Source organism: Anas platyrhynchos, chromosome Z (assembly GCF_047663525.1).
Source record: "Anas platyrhynchos isolate ZD024472 breed Pekin duck chromosome Z, IASCAAS_PekinDuck_T2T, whole genome shotgun sequence".
NCBI classification, from domain to species: Eukaryota; Metazoa; Chordata; class Aves; order Anseriformes; family Anatidae; genus Anas; species Anas platyrhynchos.
This window is the reverse complement of record NC_092621.1, coordinates 34160505-34177094: the sequence shown is the minus strand read 5'-3', so window position 1 is coordinate 34177094 and position 16590 is coordinate 34160505. Positions and strand designations below refer to the sequence as shown.

The following is a 16590-nucleotide window of genomic DNA, read 5'->3' as shown; positions in this document are numbered from 1 at the left end:
AAGAAAAGTCTCTAAAAACTTGTTGATCCGAAAGTTTTGGACTTTGTCTCTCTCTCTCTCTCTCTCTCTCTCTTTTTTTTTTTTTTTTTTTCCCCTGGCCTATAAACCTAGCTAAAACAGATAAGACCTCAAAACTGTCTCATTTGTCTCTGAGGGAAATTATTTTTACAGTATGTTTAAATGTGGGAAAATGAAATCAGTCTTCCCAACAATTGTTCCATAAAGAACAAACGCACTCATGTTTTGTTTTGACTTATGTTTTATGGTACCTTGGATTTTGATGTGATGTTTCATAGTTTCAGGTATACTCCGTTATGTTACCAAATAGCATTATTTCTGCTAGTAAGGACAATTGTTAGGTATTAATTCATATTTTGTATGACAACTGGCAGATGACACAATTGTCTTCACTCAAGAAATCTCATGTGACGCTGTTTAAATAAAAATCCCACTGATGGCCCTTAATTAAAAGTTGAATTTCACAGCACTTGTGGCATTGCTTTTATAATACAGCATGTTCTTGAACAGCTTCTCTAGGGAGAAAATCCTGTGGTACGTGCAGGCGTGCCAGAAGTTTTCTCTCTCATTGCAGCTTTGCAGCCAGCCAGCATTCCTGAAACATCCTGGAATAGAATGCTTCAGGCTACCCTAGGGACCACAGTAGTTTTCCAAAATGTTTTTATTAATAGTGAACTTGATAAACAACTTAATAGTAATATGCTAATCTTGATGAGAAAATATGCTTTTCATTTAAAACAGCAGTATAGTTTGGAAAGAAATTTTGAGGGTAGATGGTGGGGACTGGGGAAGATTCCCAGTCCTTATTCCTGTGAATTTTGTGACTTGACCAATTTAAACTATATTGACTATATTGGCTATTGAGCTTCTTGGTTCCATTTTTCTCACACAGCATATTTGTCTATATTTCTCTAATTTTATTCTTTGACCCCCAATTGTCCTCATATGACATTTTATACATGTTGAGATCTGTATTCCAGTTTTTTCCTGTTTTTCCTGATGGAGCTTCCTTCAAAAGGAGCGCATGGATATATAAGTTGACAGCGAAGAGGTGGTAAGTAGGAAAAAAAGGTTTGGCTTTTAGTGAACAATATATACCATATATATATTGAACAATATATACCGTATCTTTCTGACATTTTCCAATATATATATATATATATTGTTCTTCCTAGAATGACACGATTTATTTATTTATTTATTTATTACCTTTTAGGTGGGGTAATGGCTACTAAAACATGTAAACTAGCTCAGAAAATACTTGCAGGTAACTTTCAGAAACCTTCCAAATCCAAGTCAAAATATGAGATTTAAAACAAAGACAAGCTATAATTCTTTATTGGAAACCAGATTTTTATTTTTATTTTTATTTTTATTTTTATTTTTATTTTTATTTTTATTTTTATTTTTATTTTTATTTTTATTTTTATTTTTATTTTTATTATTTTTATTTTTATTTGTATGTGTCTGAATAACAGAAAGTTGAAAAGATTCTCTCTTTTATATTCATGTGAGGCCTTCCTGTGGCCTGCACAACTCACCATAGTTAGGAGGAAAAACAAAAAAAATGCGCTCATGCATTACCTCTAACACACTCATAATTCAAAAGTGTTCTCCCAGCCAGTCTGTGTATGAATTTTTGCCTGCAGTGTGATGCAGTGGGCCTTTCTTGAGATAACAAACTGGAGAACCTAAGATGGCACTTCTCTGAGCTTCAGAGGTTTCTTGAGGCCAGCTGGCAGAATAATGTTACCTTAGCTCTTCTGGAGAAGAATGTTTTAGGCTTTTGCTACTGCTGTTTTTATTACCATTAATATTAATGTCAATATTAATATTTATTAGTATTTTAGTCTTTTGTTTAAGGAAAAGCAAAGACTTTTTGAAGGTAAAAATGAGGAGGAAAGGCAATGCGTTTTTGTAGGAGAGACAGGAAGAAATGTTTGGGCTTGCTTTGTTCAGATCAGGACTGAGTATAAAAAGTTTGCAAGCAAATATGTGGAGGACAGTGCCACTACATACTGAGGAAGAAGATTTTTTGTAAAATAATCAGTGTTTTAACCAGGTGAAATGAACTATCAGCTGCAGGTAAGCACAAGACTATCATAAACTGAACAATACGATACACATATCACCAGTGAGTATAAAAGGGCCTGCACCTTGCAGGCTGAGCTGTGGTAGGATGCCGTGGGTCACCCTTAGTTTCGTCTGAGAAACAACCTTTAAATTCATTGGAAATAAAGAGCAACCCATTGAGATAGTTTAGTTCTTCCTCCTCCTATGAATGCTCGTCCTCTTTTTTTGAATTGTGAAACTCACAGTAACTTTGGCATGTTTTTTTCCTTAAAGTTTTATATCCTGAAGTGGTGTGGTGATCCAACTTCTACTAGAGAATTAGTCTCTATGCCTAAGAAAGGGATTTATCCCTAAGAAAGGTCCTATTATGAGTACTATCAATTCAAAACCCAGGAAAGAGAGAGACTTGTGAACGTGTTGTTTCTAAAAGTTTCATGGTTACTCTGCAACAGATCTATAATTTTTGAAAGTTTTGGAGTATCAACCTTACAGAGTATTCAAAACATGCTTTTATTTTTGTGACAACAATCTGAGATGTTCTTTCTTAAGGCAGTCAGACAACCATCTCTTTATAAACACCTCAGAAAAATGGTGCTGTTTTCTAACAGATATATGTTTTCTATTCAGATATGTGTTTCAGGGGTTAGTAGTGTATTTTTACTCATAGCCCCAAATTGGGTGTTTTAATGAGCAAGAGAGCTATTACAATCTGAAGATTGTACAGATCCAATGCAATGTACAGATCCAAATGCAATGTACAGATCCAAATGCAATCTGAAGTCAAATGATGTCTTGACCTTAAACATGTATCACATACAGGATTTTGTGTGTGTTTATTTGTTTGCTTTTTAATTATAATTCCTATTTCTTTTAACAATTCTACTGTGATTAATCCATTATTATCCGTGTAATATACCATATCAGAATTCAACCCCAATAAGTTTATATATCATAAAACCGCTACGCCTGCGACTGCTCAGTGTCACACACTAATTGTATGGCTGCCTTCCGTATCGTCCCTTACACAAACAGCGTTTACACAGGAATTGGTCTTTTTCAAAGACTATTAGAACAGCTTCTGCATTCTGCTCCATTTCCTAGTGGTCTGAAGCCTGTATTATAAAATTGCCATATTTAATATAGTACAACAGAGCAGACTTGTTTAATGTCTCACTCTGCTAGAGAGTGGTGTGTCCAGTTGCAATGAACTACTGTCACTGTCAAGTCATAGACAAGGACAAGTGACAAAATTCATGTTATATTTGTTGACACCATGCCTGAAAATGTGGATACAAAGCAAAGGTTGCAGTTTTTTGATGCTGCAACTCACAGGTTTGAGACACAATATATACTTGGAAACACCACCCAAGCATATTTTTGTGCATCTTGTATGTTTAATCTAGAGAGGAAATGTAAAAATATGTATAAATACATATATATGTTGTGCATATGGGAGGTCTTTAAAAGACGTTTAGATGTGGAACTTAGTGATATGGTTTAGTGGAGGACTGTTAGTGTTAGGTCAGAGGTTGGACTCGATGATCTTGAGGTCTCTTCCAACCTAGAAATTCTGTGATTCTGTGATTCTGTGAAATATTAAACACTATGTTTTACCAAACATATATATTTTATTGCTTGCATGTGAAATGAAGTGCTTTATTATTTGTATTACGGCACTGAAAACACTTAGCTGTTTTTTATTTATAAGTAGTGCTCTATGAAATTACTTGCATTTGCAGCATCTTTTCTTCCTTAATTGAGTTTTCACCCACATATACTTTTTCATCAACCATTTGTATTTTATTTTTGTTATGATCATCCAGTGGAAATTGATCTAGCTTTTGTTGTTGTTGTTGTTTGTTGTTCTTGTTGTTGTTTTGTATGGTGCACCCTTGGGAGCTGGTTGAGAAGTATATCATAGAATCGCAGACCCTCCCAAGTTGGAAAGGACCCACAAGGACCATTGAGTCCAAATCCTGGTTCCCCACAGGACTACCTAAAAAAATAAAACTTAAGTCTGGGAGCATTGAAGTCTTTAAGAGTGCTCTCCTCAAGTCCTGGGTGGTGATTCTGCTTTTTGTCTTGATACCTCCTTTCAGGGTCTTCAAGTCCAACATCCCATGGTCACTTTAGCCAAGTCTTCCTCTGATCAGGAGAAGGTCCTCTCAGATGATTTATTTTTTCGTCAGTATCAGGGCCAGCAGCACACCTCCCTTTTGCTGCCTCCTTCATCACTGATATCAGGATGCAGTGGTAGTTTGCTCCAGAAACCTCTTTGGTTGCTGTTGCTTTCCTGGACTGTCCTTCCAGCAGATAGCACAGTGATTCAAGTGTCCTATCAGGGACAGGTCCTGCAACCATGAGGCTTTCTAAAGCTGTCTAAAGAGGACCTCATGTCCATCATCTTGAACAGGTAGTTTCTGTAGCTGACAGTCATTATAGCATTACTCCTATTGCCCTGCCCACAACAGCTGGCTCATGACCAAGTCCCAAGGCAGAGGTCTGTGCATCCCCAGAGCTCTCTGGGCCTGTAGGCTCATAATCATTGCTCCTGGGCCACATAGTCATGTTTGAGACTTCCCAGGTCACGCCTGAATGTATCTCCATGGAAGAGGTGAAAGAGGTAAGAGTCTGGGAGCGCGACAAGTACTGCACCCAGGAGCTGACAAGATGTCAAATGAAAAATGGCAAGTCACTAGTCACTTTTTAGAGCCGTCTTTTAAAGAAACTGGAGCAGACAATTCCAATGCTAAAGAAGTCAACCAAGTGGAGCAGAAGGTTGGCTTAGCTGAAGAGGGATCTTTTCCTGGAACTGAGGTAGAACAAGAAAGTGTAGGGACATTGGAAGCAAGGTCAGGCTAAACAGGAGGACTACTGAGATGCTGTTTGCCCTTTTAGGGAGAAAATGCGTATAATGATAGCTCAATTGGAGTTGAAGCTGGCCAGTACTGTGATGGTTAACTAAAAAGGGCTTTTTCAGGTATGTTAACAGAGACAGAAATACTAGAGAAAACATTGCTCAGTTACTCAGTGAGGTAGGTCACCTCACGAATAGTGATGAAGATAAAGCAGAGATGTTTAATGCCTTCTTTGTCTTAACACCAGTGGTGGGCCCTGAGTCCACTTCTGACTGTATGAGTAATAAGCTCCCAGATGATGTTGCACTTGTCTGGGGTTTGCTGCTCCAGATGAAGGCACAGAAGTCTGTGAGGCCTTGATGGGATTCATCCCAGGGTACTGAAAGACTTGGCCTATGGTATTGTAAGACCTCTCTCCCAGGTTATTTTTCAACAGTCTTGGGAATCTGGGGAGGTCCCAGTTGGCCGGAGAGTAGCAAACGTTATTGCAGTTTTCAAGAAGGGCAAGAAAGAAGAGCCTGGTAGTTAGTCATGTCAGTCTCTCTTTGGTGCGTGGTAAAAATAAGAAGATTATTCTGGGAGTTAATGCAAAACAATTGAAAGACAGTGTGGTCATTGGTCCAAACCAACATGAGTTCATGAAGTGAAAATCATCTTACTACCTTAAGAAACTAGTATTTCTACTGGCATCTGAGGTAGTAGAGAGAATGCCTGTGGGAGCTGTGCCCACACAGACAAACTTTTCAGCTTGGTGGCTGAGCTTTTTGAGGAAGTGGACAGGTTAAGTATATAGGCCTCCAAGGGATTGCCTGCTGCAACCATACTCTAACCTCGCTGGAGTAGAATTGTCAGCTAGGCATATCGCATGAAACAAGGCTGATCCTGTGCCCTCTCTCCAGAGACCAGAAGGCATTGACTTGAAGGACAGAGGTGAATGGAAACAAGCATCTGCTCAGGGCAGTAGGAAAAGCTCCTCCTTCTTGCCTTCAAATACACCTTTACATAGCATATGAGGCTCTTGAATTGGAAGAACATGGTCATAATGAGGTAGATGGTGATTCGTCTATGCTAGAGGAATCACCAAGGTCAGGTCAGCTTATCCCCTGCATTGTGACTGCCTTCATGAAGAAAATACAGAAGGTTATTGTCATAGCTGTCCCTTCTGAGGGGAAAAAAGGGCCCAATCTAGTCACCAAACCCAACTTTTAGGGAAGTTCACTGCCTTCCTGGGACTTTCTCAGGATATTCGTCATTCTATGACTCTAAAATTATCTAAGAATTAAGTGGAAAAACGCAAAGTTAGTAATAAGGTTCACCTTTTATTTGCAGTATACTGTAAATAGTTTGGAGAATCATAAGATCTGTACAATTTGTGAATTGATCTTTGTAAAAAGGTCTGCTTTGTTAAAAAACAGGCACAGAAATCACAATAGAATAAACAGATAATCTTTTGTTTACTGGAAGATCTAGTCATAACTGTAGGGTGCAGAGTGGGGGATCTACTGCAAGTCATTCTGTTGGCAAGGAGAACTTCTCTTGTTCTTGCTGTAACTGCAAGGGAGGAAGAGAGGAAGAGAGGAAGAGAGGAAGAGCGGAAGGAAGGAGAAAAAGGACCAGTTTGATGAACCAGAAGATTCTGATTAGTAAAATATTAGTAGATTAATAGAGTAATAGAATTATGGCAAAAAGCTGAGAGTAAACAATATGCCAAAAAAAAAAAAAAAAAAGAAAGAAAGAAAGAAAATGGAATAGAGCAGTTCCAGAATAAGAAGTACAAAACCACATGTACTAAAGGTATGATATAGAATCATAGAATGACAGAATGGCTCAGGTTGGAAGGGATTTCAAAGATAATCTAGTTCCAACCCCCCTGCTATGGGCAGCGATTCCACACACTGGATCAGATTTTTCAGGGCCTTGTCTAACCTGGTCTTGAACACCTGCAGGGATGGGGCATCCACAGCTTCACCACCCTCTGACTGAAGAATTTCCTCCTACTCTCTAATGTATATCTCTGCTCTTTAATACCATTCCCCCTTGTCTTGTTATTACCCGATTGAGCAAAGAGTCACTCTTCATCTTTTTTATAAGTTCCCTTTAAGTACTGAAAGATTGCAATAAGGTCTCCCCTGAGCCTTCTCTTCTGTAGGCTAAACTGCCCCAGCTCTCAGCCTGTCTTCACAGGAGAGGTGCTTCAGCCCTCTGATCATCTTTGTGGTCCTCATCTGGACCTGCTCTATAAGATCAATATCCTTCTTGTGCTTGGGGCCCCAGACCTGGATGCAGCACTCCAGGTGGGGCCTCAGGAGGGCAGAGCAGAGGGGAACAATCCCCTCCCTCCACCTGCTGGCCACTCCTCAACAGACACAGCCCAGGATGCAGCTGGCCTTCTGGGCAGCAAGCATGGCTCATTTCGAGCTTTTTGCCAACCAGAATCCCCAGGTCCTTCTCTGTAGGGCTGCTCTCAGTGAGTTCTTTCCTCAGTCTGTGCTCCTGTCTGGGATTGTCCCAGCCCAGGTGCAGCACCTTGCACTTCAGCTCGTTGAACCTCATGTGGTTCATGTGGGCCCACTTTTCGAGCTTGTCCAACTCCCTTTGGGTGGCATCCTTTCCTCCTATTTTATCAACCACACCCCTCAGGTTGGTGACAGCTGCAAATTTGCTGAAAGTGCACTCAATTCCACTGACTACATCATTGATAAAGATATTAAAGAGTACTGGTCTCAGGACAGACCCCTGAGGTACACCACCTGTCAGCATCCTCCATATAGTAAGTAAAAAAAAAAAAAAAAAAAAAGAAAAAAAGAAGAGAATTTTCCTGTGGACATATTTTATGTTTTGCTTGTTTGTTTTTTTTTTTTTGTTTGTTTGTATGTTTGTTTTATCTGTAAAAAACAAAAGCAAAAAAAAAAAAAAAAAGTATGTCTCCTGTTATGCTCAATAGCATTAATAAATTACAAAAATTGCCATTACTCCAGGTAATGAATTTAATCACGTGGTCACAAAATTCTGAAGCTACGATTCCAAGAGTAACATTAATTATACTTTCTCTCTTCTATTTTTTGGTATAGTCTCCAGTTCATAGAATATTAACTCTACTAAGGAAAAAGCATGTGTACATGTGAATATCTTAGGGGAAGACCTGCATTTTAGAGAATCTTCCATTTTAGTTTGAATGTCCACTTGGCCTTTGAAGATATATATATATCTAAGTCACTTGCTGTGTCTAGCACATAATTAAATATAGTATTAGCTTACATCTGAGTGGAAAAAATAACATTTTGAGCAATTATCAGACAAATATTTTTGAGAAAAAACAATGCTTTTAAGCACAATTACAGAAAAATAAAAATAAAACGAGGACTTAACTGGAATTGAAAGTATCCTTATTCCTCAATATCAGTCCTGTTAATGAACAAAATGAACATTTTAGGCAATAAGATCTCCATAATGTCTTGCCTTTACGTTTCTAATTGTAAAACCTGTTCCAAGAAGATACTGCCAAATGAGAAGTTTATAGATACAGGTTTTGGATCTATAAAACTGGTCTACTGTGCTGTCTTATGTGCTGCACTTGGAAAATATATACGTTGTATATTAAAAAAAGAAAAAAAAGAGTAAGTGATTTTTATCTTTAAAGCTCCCCTTGCACTGTTCCCTCCCCCAGTTTCTTTCCCTCCACCGCCCACTCCAGAAAGGAGCCTGAGGAGGAGGTGACTGTTCCACGCCATTGAGGCAACCATGAGAGATAAATATTCCCCAACATGTATCTGCTCTTCAGATGAGCATAGTTGACAGCAGTACTGCAGCACAAAGGTTGTTATTTCATGTCTGTTTAAGGTGTCTGTAAATAAATGGATTGAAATTGTGGTGCTGAGAGAGGTCAGAATAATATTTTCCAGTTTAATAGTCTTCCATTTTCTTTTGAACTGGCTGGAATTCACATTGTTTTTAACCAATTTTTAATAAATTCCAAGTCTTGGACACTGTGCATTTCTATACAGCTTGCAGCTGGAACTAAACAGACTTACAATAGCTGAAGGTAATTCAGCAATTTTAAGTTTTTAGGAGGATAATGAAGTGAGAGTTTCTGTGAAAAAAAAAAAAAAAAAAAAAAAAAGGTATTTGTAAACTCTTTGTTTTCCAGAACCTTTTCCTCGTTTGGAGAATAATGTCCTCTCCTTCTAACAGTTATGATTTTTCATTAGACTGTTTGTGTTTTTTTTATTATTATTATTTGTTTGTTTGCTTTGTTTGTTTTCTGTAATAAATATATAAATGATTTTTATTTATTTATTTATTTTCATTTGTTTCCCACTTCCTTTTCTTCGCTGTTTATCAGAAGGCTGGATCACATGACAGCATAAATGACTTTGGCACCTATTCTGTGAGTGCAGACCCAGGGCAGGGGGTCTGTCTGGAATAGCTTGCTTTTACTTGTCTTTTGGATTGATTCTTTGGGGCATTTTTGCATCTTGTTCTCTGTGTATTGTGCTGAGCACTGTTTATGTTTTTCTGATAATGTAAAGTCTGTTAGACTAAAAATATTCCCTCAACCTCTTTGAGGGGAAGAGACTCCTGAGTTTTTACTCAAGTCTGAAAAAGAAAAAAAAAGGACAAACTATCGTATATTGTGGTTACGGGAATATTCCAGGTACAGCTGAGAACCATGAACAATAATCCTTCTGTTTGGAACTCTCTGACAATGCCTAACAAAGGAAAAGCAGGAGTTGAAATGCATTTGTTTACACACTTGTCTCTTGCCTCTGCTCTTGCAGTTTTCTGTCTCATGGATTCCATAAATATATAAAAGTAAAAAATAAAAATATACATTTTCTCTTATTTGAAAGCGAAATAGATGTAATGACATGGAGGTGTAGGCTCTGGAATGTTATGCCTTCACAGACACCAGGCTGTAGAGCTAAGGTAGAAAGTAATCCTGGACTCTGGACTTTACATATAAGAATCACAGAATTGTCTAGGTTGGAAGAGACCTCAAGATCATCGAGTCCAATCTCTGACCTAAAGGGGGATCTAAGTGAAAAAGTGGGTGAAAAAGAAGTTTGCAGTCTTGCCTTTCATATGCTGTGGTTTCCCAAGTTAATGATGATGCCCAGTTTACTTGATAAACTTTTGTTTGATTTTTTATGCCCAGCAATTATGAGCTATCTCAGGAACACAACAGAAATCTTCCCATTTAAATGGCTTGGAGGAATGATCTCTAACAGCTTTTGTTAATCCTCCCTGCATAATCTAAAGAAAATGAAGGGTTACAGTGTAGAGAAGCACTTCCCATAGTATCTGTTTTATTCGAAATTCTCAAAATCTTTTATTAACACTCACAAAAAGTACCCTGAGATTTATGTAATGTTATGCCTATTTTCCTGTTGGAAAAACTTGCCAAAGGTCACTAAACAGCTTTGGACAGCAACTGGAAACTAAATGCCCAGTTCTACTCAAATGGAGCTCAGGGTTCATGAACCCTTACCTCTGATAGAAGTTATGTAAAGATGAACCAAAGTTATTTTAATGGCTGGGAAAGTCTTTTTATTTTGCTTAGCCATTCTTAGTCCCTCAAGAAAATCTTCCTTCTACAGATTTATCAGAAAGAGAGGGTTCCATCAGGAATTAGGTTTGTTTAGGAAAAAAAAAAGTTTTATGGTGAAGCATTTGGGAATAATCCCATGGAGGTTATTTTAACTACATTTTGCCAGCAGATCATTCCTTGCATTGTTATGCCTATTTCTGGTAATTGCAAGGTGACACTCCTGAACGTCTGTGGCAAGACCAGCTCTGCTCTAATGGTGACTCTTGAGACTTGCTGTGAAATGGAGAAGGCTGCAAGAGCTACTTGTGTAAGTGTTCCCTGGCTCCTCTCAGGCACCATACACTTCTGCATCAACTGCACTGTACTTCATCTAACTCCAAGAATTGTGTGAGCATGCCCAGAAGCAACCTGGGATCTCTGACATGATGCCAAATTGTATTGTAAAAAACTGCCTCTAGTCCTTCACTTTCAGTTATTAGACAACAGGAGGTATGTGCAGGTGTGTTTGACTCATTATGGGCTTAGTGGCTTATGGCTTAAAGCTGACTTCTTTATATTGGGCTTCTTCGTTATGACACTACAACTGCAGGGGATGGTGACACACTTGCAGTACTGCCTGTACTGCCACATCAAGCACAGAAAAATCAGGAGGTAGACACAGCCCACTTTTTCCCCAAACATATAAGTGCATTTTGAGGATTTCAAATTTGTTTTGTTACTTTGAGCAGCTTGAAGTAGTCTTGCTAAATATTTTCAGCTTCTTTCTGCAGTTGTAAATGTTAGACAGTTACTTTAATGCACATGAAAGATTAGATTCCTGTACAGCTTCTTAATTCTGAGAGCTGCAGCCTTTGAAAGAAGATGTAAGATTTGAGATTACAAATTAAAGGAACTGGTGCTCAGCACTTAGGTTTACTCTCAGCTTGGTAAATTTGCATAAAATGTTGCTGTAGCATAACTGGGATGTGGTAGATTGCAAACACAACTCTTTGAAAAGATGACATTCAAAAATAAAATATCTGTCAGTGTGAAATGAAGCAATTTTATACCATGCCTGTACATGCACATACCATACTTTCCCCCAGAAATCTTGAATGTTTGGGTTCCCTTCACACAGGCAGCTATGTTTATAGTCGATTATATTCCTGAAAATTACCAGCTATGTTATGATAGATTTCACTGTCTCTGGAGAAGTTAAAGGAATACCATAAAAAAATTGCCTGAGAGACCAACTCCAGCACTTCATAGGAAAACTGAACTGTTGTGTCAGTGGAAGCTCTTTTTGAAATTTAGTGCTTACCTTTAAAAGCAATATTTAAATTAAGTTTACTAGGTCTTTTTCTAAACTGTTGAACTTCCCATAGGGGAATGGGATTTAGGTTTTACTGTTTGAATGGTCAGAAGTATGTCTGTTTTTCTCCCTTTTCACCCTGCCTCTCTGAACTCCAGATACAGTTTAAGTATGTTTTGCTGGAAAAATTCCCCTATTCTGGACCCCTTTTCTTGTGTGGATTCACTTAGTCTATAAGCTGAACAGTGGTAGAGATGGTAGAGGAATCTATTCTACTTTTAGCTGTAAAATTTACTTGGACTGAGAAGGAAAAACAATTGACAGTTATTCGAGAATATGTGCAGAATGCTAACTTTGCAAAATTTGCTTTCCTCTTGACCATACAATGGCTTTTAGCACAGAAATGAGGGTTGCAAGGTGCGTACTTCAAGTTTTGGAGACCTGACTTGGTTCAAACAAGCACTTGAAATCTGAGAAGCACTTCTGAAATTTGTCCAAACCTCTCAGTTCCTCAAAATTGTTCTCACAGTATTGCTATCCCAGGCTCTGCTCACTAGTTTTTTTGGCATTTTTTTCTGCTACTTTTAAGGTGGAAGTTCAATCTTTTTCACAGTATTTTCTCTTGTCTGTTTGTGATTTGGGATATTAAAAAGAAAGTTGGTAAAGTTTACCACAGTTGTAAGAAGTTGGGTTCTCAATGTTTTTCCACCCAGTATTTTATCTAACCTTTCCTCCCTTCTGTCTTTATCATTCTCAGTATGCCTTCATCCTCCAGTGTTTTACAGCTGGGTATAATATAGTAAGTTAAACTACTAGATGATTTGAGTGAGTTGGATGAATGTGTCAGCTGCTACTTCATCTTTGTTTGTTTGTCTGTTTATTTGTTTGTTTTCTCTTCTGTTTCCTCTAAGAAAAAAGCTTCAAGATATCAATTAACATGATGAGATGATATGAATCCAGACTGCTTGGTCTGTCAGCTGGTACCGTGTAGCCATTCGGAATAGTTTCTGTGTATGAAATTATATCTCGCACCTTGAGGAAGAAAAAGGATATAATTGGAGTAAGATAGCAGAATGGTGAGCAACTACTTATTTATTATTTTTTTTTCCTATAATTTTTCCAAATTATTTGTTTCTGTATTGTAGGGCAATGATTGTTACATTCATATCAGCATTTATCAAGCCCTTTGTCAGCAGAATGCAGCACAGTAGACTCACATGTGCAGGCTGTGTCAGGTCACAAGAAGATGACTCATTTTCTTTTAAATAAAAATTCTCTTATTTCTCCATAAAGATACAAGAGTGTTTTTGTTTTTTTGTTTGATTGCTTTTTTTTTTTTTTTTTCAAAGAGAGAAAGCAAGCAAGCATGCAAAGAAAGGAAGAAAGAAAGAGAGAAAGAGAAGAAAAAGAAAGAGAAAAGAGAAAGGAGAGACAGAAAGGGGGAGAAAAATGAAAGGAAAATGGGAGGGGAGGAGCGGGGAGGGGAGGAAAACTTGCTATGATGCCTTGAGCCTGCAGCTGACATCTTGTTGGCCTTAGCTGAGATTAGAGCAAGGCCACCCTAGGCACTGTCATCTGCTAATGGCTCCCAAGGAGTCATCAGCCTGACTGAGCTGATATTCCCTTCCTACAATAATACCTAGACAAATTTGGGCCTATGCTCTATACTTCATTGTTTTGAAGTTCTCTTTTGCTGAGTGCAAACTCTCAGTGATCCTCTATAGGTATGACAATGTTGATATGGAAAAGGAAGGGCATCCTGAATACAAGTTGGAACAAAATGTTCATTTCAGAGATGTTTTGGAATGAGTCAAAGATTTTAGATCTGGTTTTCATAACAGATATATCTGGGCTTCAATTCAGAATTGCCACAGAATTGTGGATCAGAATAGTGGTTTTGTGTGTGTGTGGGGGGGGGGGTGGTAATTATTTTTTCTACTAACTACACAAGTTGCACCATGTTTCTTGCTCATAACATAACTCAGAAGCAGGAGTGACAGGGAGCTGGAAGCATGTCTGTAACAACAGAATTCCAGAGATGAAAAAAAAGACTCATATTTGAATCCTATGGTTTCCCAACAACAGAGTTTAATTTATTTTTTTTTCCTTTGTTTTAAATATGGGACATAAGTGAAACCTGTTTGTTGTTGTTGTTGTGTTTATTTGTTTTAATACACCTCTGAAGACATAATATGCACATGTGTAATTTTTTAAAAAAAGTTCCAGGGCTGTTACTGCCACTGCACTGTGTAATGATTTAATACTGCTAATATCCTGGTAGGTTCAGTTATAATGTGATCTTTTTGTCTGTTATTTAGAGTAAAAATTTTAATATTTGCTATTTTCTTCAAACTTGACTTACAATGACATGCAAAAGAAAAAGGAAGGCAAATAAGATTCCTTTCCTCTCTGAAGTTCAATCCTTTTTTTTTCTTTTTCTCTTTAGAAATAGTATGATTGAAAAATTACAAAGGACACAGCACAACTCACAGCAACGAAAGGCAAGGTATGCGTGAGATACTAAGCAGGTGATGGTGCTCTGCAGATTTACATCACTTTATGGTCATTCCTGATTCCATCAACATCTGTGCGTGATCCCATCCAGGCCTCGCTGTGGGTGGAGTAACTCTGTTTATGCTTATCTTGTGCTTTATAACCAAATTATTCCTAACATGTATTTTCCTAGTGCATTTTAACATGTCTACCATCTTATTTACTTTTTGTTCCAATAGCTGTGGCTGTTACAGAGATAAAGCGCTATCTGTCTCCCTGATGAACAGTTTTTTAACAGCAACTTGGTTGAACCCAAAGACAGAAATGCTCCACCTAAAGCTCAAGATTGGTTAAATCAACTTAATTAAGGAAACCAAACTATATGGTACCAGTAACTGTGGTTTTGGTCAGCAGCATTCACTGGGAAGACCTGCAACACTACACCTTCCTTCCAGTTGTAATAACTATTTTAGCAAACAGCCAGGGAATTTGTTACTGGATGGATTTAATTGCACATTCCTTAAGGTTAACCACAGACAGCATGTTTATCTAACTGCATGATCTACAAGGTCTGTAATCTGGAAGCAAATGGAGCATTTATAGTACTTTAGGAAAATGACAAGAAGATCAGGGAGAGCCACTGTGATTTTAGTATCCAGGCACAATGTGGATTTGCATTTCTTTGTTGATTATAACAATTCAGTGCAGACAAGAACAATGGTACCTGCACTTCAGCTGATACCCCTCAGCAATAGCTGCAGACAAGAGAAGTAAAAGCAGCCTTTTGTATGGTGCTTTTAAAAAAGGTAAGTCACTTGCAGCTTTTGTCGTGTAAGTGATAGCCCATCAACATGTTTTGCTAAACTGAATGGACAGTCACTGAAACTCTTGGAGGACACATGCAGAGCCATCTGGAAATTACCATTCCTACTTTCTTGTGTGTATATAGCTTCTTTCTGGGATATGCTCTGGATTTATGATTTGTGGTTCATTGTACATTCCCCATCCTCTCCAGGATGCAATCCAGATGTAGTGCTTACTAAAGTAGATGTGCAAACTTTGGAGTTAGGATACCTATTGGTTTGTCCTTTCAGGCTTATTACTAAGATTCTTTTAAATTTTTTAAAACTCTCTGCAAACCATGTTAGGGCAACGTTAGGCAAATGCCTTGTCCTAACTCCTGTGTCTTTCTTATCCTTGCCAATTTACTGATGTTTACTCTACCTGATGATAAACTTTGACTAAATGACAGTTTAAGAATACTGCTTGTAATTCAAGGAAAGTTTCGATGTCATCATTACAGGTTCTAGGTTCTGCCTCTGTCTCATCCTTTATGTTTGTCACACCTTTTTGTTATGTTGTGACCCAGCTTTCTTTTTACTGTATTAATCTTAGTTTTTAAATTTCAATATTGGTGGAGCTGCTTGTAGAGAAAAGTGCTATCCAGTGTGTCAAGTACAATAATCTGGCCTGAAAATTCTTCTATGCTTTCACTTTGGTATAATGAACCTTATAAATCCTACGCAGCTGACTAAACTATTCAGAATAAATGACACCAAGGTCAGTTTTCAGCAAGATGGCTTCCAGAAGTGATGTGTTTAGAAATGCTAATTCTATTTCCATGCTTAATTACACAAAATATTTCAGAAGTGAGATGTTTAAATAAAAATGGGTGAAACTTTTTTCCTTGGAAAAGTGTGTCAGTGGCTTCAATGCTTACTCAAAATAGAAAAAAAGATGTCTTTTAGTGTTCTGTATAACAAATTGCTTTCTTCTGTGGGATATAGATGGCACATGTACTGAGACACGACATGTCATAATTCTTTTCCTGTAATTTTGTTCTTGTGGTTTAGTCATGGGAAGTAAACTGCTCTGTAATTCCTACCTTGTTCTTCTATACTTGTGCTATGAAAAACCTTCATGTGTAAGTAATCTGTTTCACAAAGACTTGTGCATTTCAGATTTTGTATGTGTGAGTGTTGATGTCTCACTTTAATTTCAAAATTTGAGAGCGAAGGTCTGGGACTTCAGCTGCTTAAAACAAAATAATCCATGAGTTAATTAGATGTGCCTAGTTTAGAAACTCGTCCAATTTTGCTGCTTACAGTGTAAATGGGACAGGAGTGGTGAATGAGTTCCATACATATTCTTGAAATTCCTGTCTTTAGCAGCTATTTACTTGACTGTCTTCCTCATGGACAAAGCAGGATTGAGAGTTGCTTTTGCTCTGATCTTCAACCCTGCTACTTTGACTGTCCAACCCAAGATTTAAAAGGTTTTTGAGAGAAGAAAATGCAACTGATGGAATT

The 16590-nt window shown here is 37.8% G+C and overlaps 1 long non-coding RNA gene across 4 annotated transcripts; it reads left to right on the top strand.

Moving 5' to 3' along the window:
- Positions 1-756: 756 nt before the first annotated feature.
- LOC106015480 (uncharacterized) lies at positions 757-16165 on the top strand. Of its 4 annotated transcripts, none has more exons than XR_005261955.2 (5): positions 7603-7719; positions 10709-10804; positions 12700-12864; positions 14235-14294; positions 14521-16165. It is a non-coding gene; the product is annotated as an uncharacterized lncRNA (long non-coding RNA). The 4 variants fall into 4 exon arrangements; XR_005261956.2 differs by lacking the exon at positions 10709-10804 and adding an exon at positions 8617-8765 and having other exon boundaries at positions 7618-7719; XR_005261957.2 differs by lacking the exons at positions 7603-7719; positions 10709-10804 and adding an exon at positions 757-1072.
- Positions 16166-16590: the final 425 nt, after the last annotated feature.